Source organism: Melanostigma gelatinosum (genome assembly GCF_949748355.1).
Source record: "Melanostigma gelatinosum genome assembly, chromosome: 14".
In the NCBI taxonomy this organism is placed as follows: domain Eukaryota; kingdom Metazoa; phylum Chordata; class Actinopteri; order Perciformes; family Zoarcidae; genus Melanostigma; species Melanostigma gelatinosum.
In genome coordinates this window covers 19,956,531-19,962,530 of record NC_136647.1, presented here as the reverse complement: position 1 = coordinate 19,962,530, position 6,000 = coordinate 19,956,531, and positions in this window count along the sequence as shown.

The window sequence follows — 6,000 nt, the reverse complement described above, 5'->3', positions numbered from 1 at the left end:
CACGATGTCTTTTCTTCATGCTGGACACGTACCTCAGGCCACCTTCACAGGCTGAAACCTCCCCTCTGTGCAGCTCTCAGCTGTCACAGAGTTCAATGAGACTGAGGCTCTGGATGGGGCTGAATTGGTGGGATTGCCTGGCAACACCATTCAACATGTATAGAAACTTTATTCAAACTTCAAAATGTCCATGCTCATTGGGGATCATCATCGAAATTACTGTCAGTGTTTGAATCTTTCATTTTTCCCAAAATGTTTGATGTCCAGGAACTTTCCCCCGTATGCAAGTGAATAAAAGGAATGTTGGTGAGTGTCATCACATGCAGAGTGGGTTAAGTTAAATCATCTTCAACTTCATCTCACTCCAACAATCGTCACTCTTCATATATATATTTACTGTATATTTATTTATTATCAAAACACAGAAGAATGTGTCCTTGATGTCCTCAACGTTTCTTCAGAAATTGCATTATCTAGTTATGAATTGCTGTGCAAATTCCCATCGAAATCATCAGTTTGTATGGGCAGGGAATTCTACTGAAGATAATTTGATTCCAATAGAAAGAATAAAATGGATTTGATCATGACATTTTGTTGTGTCAGACATAGTGTAGATTCCCATTTCCTTTCCCACAGTACAGGTTTCACAAATGGTGTTGCTTGGGGATACTGAGAAGGTTTGGTATGTAGGTACAGTGGTGGACAAAATATTGGGAACACCGTTCAATATAATGTAATCCAATGCTGCAGTATGAATATATAACAATGACCATGGTTATGTGTGGATAAAATATTAAATATTATAAGCTTCACAGCATATTAATTGCTGGTCTATACAATACATCTCTATTTGCAAACCAAGTCTACCTACGGGTACAAATAAAAGTAACCTGCACCTGATGTTCCTTTTAATTTGTCCCAGCCCTGCATAGCCTATGTTAATTATGAATTAGTCGCTGTATTTTTAAAAAATAATTTCAGTAATTTTTCAGTGATCTCCAGTGGATCCTTGGAGGAGATTAATGTTGGTCATCCTAAAAAATTATCTTCTCAGATGGATTTCATTGGACAAAAGTCTTTGACCGAAAACCTGTCTGAACCCCAGCATTAAAACCGCATGATATGATCGATCGTTACCTATTTATTTGTAGACATGTTTAGTTTGTATGGGATTCACTTTAAATCCTGATATAGGTGTATGAGGCAAAACCTATAGGGAGAGTTTTTATCTATTTCTTTCAAGGTTATTTTATGTTATAATGCTACATTTATTAATTTATCCCCCATCTGTTATATTCAAACGAACGGGGCGTGGTTTTCTCTCAAATTAAGACGCTGATTGAGACCTACGCGACAGGTGTGTGTAGTCCGCTGATTAAGCGTTTCCACCTCGTTGCAATTATCACTTTCCGGTCTGTTGCCGAATATGGCATAGTTTTCACGATGCCTGCGAGATTAACCACTGATAAATGTTCATTTCGTGCATAAAGTTGTCGACGCACTTTCACCTCCACGCACCTGCAAAACGGGCGAAAGGTTTCAAGTTAACGTTCCGTCCACAATTACGAGGGTGAGAAAAAAACCTGTTAACACTAAAGACTTAACCAGAAAGTATTTTTACTCTAATATGCATGCCGATTGCTTCTGTCATCATTATGTAAAATACATAAAGAAATAGCCACTTGGATATAATGGTAATGCCTTTGGTTGTTAAAAGTTATTATTGTGACTTAAATGTTCGAAGCCACTTAAATTGAAATGATTTCAAATGAGTTGTGAACTTATTCAATCGACAACTATAGTGATTCATCTTTAAAAAAAATATAAGTCCTGAACATTTTCAGTTTTTTTGCTCATCTATGACAGTAAACTGAATATATTTAAGTTGTGGATGAAACAGGACGTCATCTTGAGCTTTGGTAAACACTCGTCTTTTTTTTCCACAGCAGAAACGTGTTTTTCCTGTTTCTGAACTACCTGTCAACTGGATGCACCCAGAGGAAGCATGGCCACCGTTTTGATGTCCACCACACAACGGTCAGCAGATTCACTGTAACATGGGCTGACTTCCTCTACTGCCTTCTTGGATCTGTGTGCACATGGGTGACACAAATCCCATCTACAAATCACTGATTATGGAACTCACGCGCTCACATTTGTTGTTGCAGTTACTGCAGTGAATATGGTGATAAACACATTGACACACCTGTATTAAAAAACGTCACATTTGCACATCAACACCTGCAACATTTTCTCAAATGATTTATTTTTCTCTCTCGCGCAAACAAAAGTCAACAACTGCTTGAATCTGTCGCGAAGAGTTTGAAATGCAGTTTCCTCTCATTTTAGCACCACATAGCTCAAAGAAATTTGGAGCAAAAGTGATTTGGGTGCCTGTAGATTCAGGGGCAGAAGTTAGAAAAGAGCACGCTCCCAAAAGTGAGTGGAATTAAAAATGTTTTTGCAAAAAAACTGCATTTTAAAGTTGATTTGTTTGTGCTAGAAAAATATTTAAAAGAAACATGTATTTGTTAGAAAATGAACTCTCATTGCATGAATTCACATACTAATTTGCTGATGCACAAATGTATCCATGACTTCACCAACTACAACAAATGTGAATGTTTTAAATTTGTGATTTGTAGATGGGGTTTGTGTACTTGCAATGAAGAATATGAGAAGGGATTGTTGTGCTTGTGGGAGAGAAAAAAAAGTTTAGCAACTTTTAAAACATTTTACTCTGATACACGTGACTACAAATTCCACCGTCACAGGTGCTCATACAACTTTCTGTTCCTACAACTCCCACTGCACCTTTTAAGGCCATGGTCGGCACGGCAGCGCGTGGTGCTGCGGAGGTTGTGCTATATTATCCTTCATTGAAAAATGTGAAGGCCGAAATTAAGTCTATTGAAAAAAGATGTATGTAATAATTTCCTAAATTCCCAACATGTTTTTATCGAATGAAAAATCCTGCTTCAATCCAGATTTATCACCGTTTAGCCGGTCAAAAAAATTTCACTGTGGTCAAAACCTTGCTGCAGCTCACAAACAAAGGGAGGTTTGTACTGTTCGTACTACGAGCAGACATTCAAAGCTTCATTCATAAACCTCAATAGAGGCTTTGAATGGATGTCGATACCGAGCGGAAATCTCTGAGGCTGAAAAATGAAGCCAGTAGCGCCAAAAAATTGAAGGTCATTAAATGGCCACTTGAGGTCGGCTCCAAACGGGAGTTAATCCCCGCAGACAGCAGAAATGAACATTTACAGCCTGGTGCTAAAAATGGTTTTGGTCTCTGTAGGTGTCTTCCTCATCATGACTTACCCGTTTGAATTATATTCAGGCTTAATGTCATTTCAGGCCGTCTTGAGTGACAGGCGGGTGCCGCCACAGCCACTAGCTGTCTGCTATGCGTCACCTCGACTAAGTTTCAGGCAAATATCAGACGCAGAACGCTAATACGCAAATGAGGGAGCTCACAGGATACATTTCCGAGTTGTAACGTTACCTTATATGATTTCATGTGATGAATACGTTGATCGATTGAATGAAGAAGTCATGGACGGCTAATAATGGATTATGACGGAATTCTTTCCATGTCGTCACATAACCACTAGGGCTCTAACGTGTGTGACATGTCCAGGCAGTCGGGCATCATACCTCTCCTGTTGCAGTAGATTACGGGGACCCATGCTAAGCTTTCTCTACTGGGCCTGGTTTTACACCCTGTGAATTTAAAGTTACTTTGAATGAACACAATTATTAATAGCAGGGGTGGGAGTAACAATTTACTCCCACCTACTCAGTTTACTCTCTGTATAATGCTTTTACTTGTAATTTAACTTTTACTAAAGTACTATTTATCACAAGTATTGCGCTACACTTTTGGGGCCTTTATGACACTTATGTTAATTCTAATTACATTCAAAGGGAAATACAACCCATAAAATGCAATTTTCCACTTGCCAAAAAGTTACGACAGCTCCTTCAGTGTCAAAAATGAAATAGTTGTTCCAAAAGCTGTTCCTCCACACCTTATTTTCAACAGTTTGCGGTTGTGACAAATGGGAGCATCTCTGCAAAAAAATACACTTTCATACAAGAGTAATTATATTAAAATTATGAATTATCCACAAAATAAATAGAAACGAGTATCTATCAGTGCAGATTTCCATTTATATTGTCATGATTTTGTGTCTGTCATGTGTTTTTTTGCGTATCCATCCTCTAGATAGTGCTGGAGGAGGAGCTGGAGAACCAAAGGCCGGCTGATCAGAAGAAGCTCAGCCGCCTCCAGACTAGACTGAGACGAGCAGAGGATGCTGGACGAACTCAGAGTAAGCTAAATATTGTCCTAATACTTTGTTTATTGGTTCAGTAAGTATAGGATGACATAACAAATTCATAATATAGTATGTCAATAGAAATGTCATAAAAATATCGGTTATTATTATTATGTCATAAGTCACAGAAATATCATTAAAAAACAAATAAGTGTAGTCTGCCAAAAACAACTATAGAATGCCATGAGTAAACTGTCAGTGCCAAAAAAGTATTATAAAAATATCATGGTATAGTAAGCAATATAAAATGTCAACGTTAAAGTGTGTCATTAAACTGTCATGGTATAGTATGTAATAATGTACTATACAATATTTAAGTATTGTAGACTATAGAGTATGTCCTAAAAAAGTAAGAAATAGCAAGTTATAGTATGCCGTCGTAAAAATGTCATAGTAAAATATGCCTAGTACATACTGTACATATATAATAATGTATAAATATCATCGTACAGTATGCAGTGTTGGCCTGCGGGAAGAAACTGCTCTTGTGTCGAGTAGTCTTGGTGTACAGTGTCAAAAAAATAAAAACAAATTCATAGTATATCAAGAAAGTCATGAAAAATCATTTAGTATATCGGAAAAAGTCATGAAAAGTCAAAGTATAGTGTGTCAAAAAAATGTAAACAAAAGTCTTAGTATATTATGTCAAAAGAGTCATGGTCATATGTCGAACAATTCTAAAAAATACATCAATACAGTTACATACAGTTCAATTCATTTTTCTAAAATGAAGTACTTTATTTTAAGATGCATATTTTTCAAAAGCTTTCTGTTATGTCATTTATTCTTTGATCCATCTCTTATTTTACTAAATGAGAGAACGTTAATACTACTGTTGGCTACTTCAATATATATGGGACTAGATCAGACATTATTGTGATGTTCCGTTGAATTTGATTTGAATACCCGGGGATATAGAACATAGACTGTAAATAGAACATGAACGGTATAGAACATAGACTGTATAGAGAACATAGACTGTAAATAGAACATGAACGGTATAGAACATAGACTGTATAGAGAACATAGACTGTAAATAGAGAACATAGACTGTAAATAGAACATGAACGGTATAGAACATAGACTGTATAGAGAACATAGATTGTAAATAGAACATGAACGGTATAGAACATAGACTGTATAGAGAACATAGACTGTAAATAGAGAACATAGACTGTAAATAGAACATGAACGGTATAGAACATAGACTGTATAGAGAACATAGACTGTAAATAGAACATGAACGGTATAGAACATAGACTGTATAGAGAACATAGACTGTAAATAGAGAACATAGACTGTAAATAGAACATGAACGGTATAGAACATAGACTGTATAGAGAACATAGACTGTAAATAGAGAACATAGACTGTAAATAGAACATGAACGGTATAGAACATGAACGGTATAGAACTGCTCCCATTACCATTTCATGGAAGCTTCCTGTTGGCAGAGAGAGGCTGACGTATATTTTGTTTTTCTTATTCGATTTCTATGTATTTATTTCTTATACTTTCTAGCTTGCGAACTATATAGAGAATGAATGAATAGTATAGAAATGAGAATAATTTAAAAACTAAAACAAAATCAGTATAAACCGTTTTAGAAGTTGGTATCTATTAAAGTGGAGCTTGGCGTGTCGAGCTTAAACAT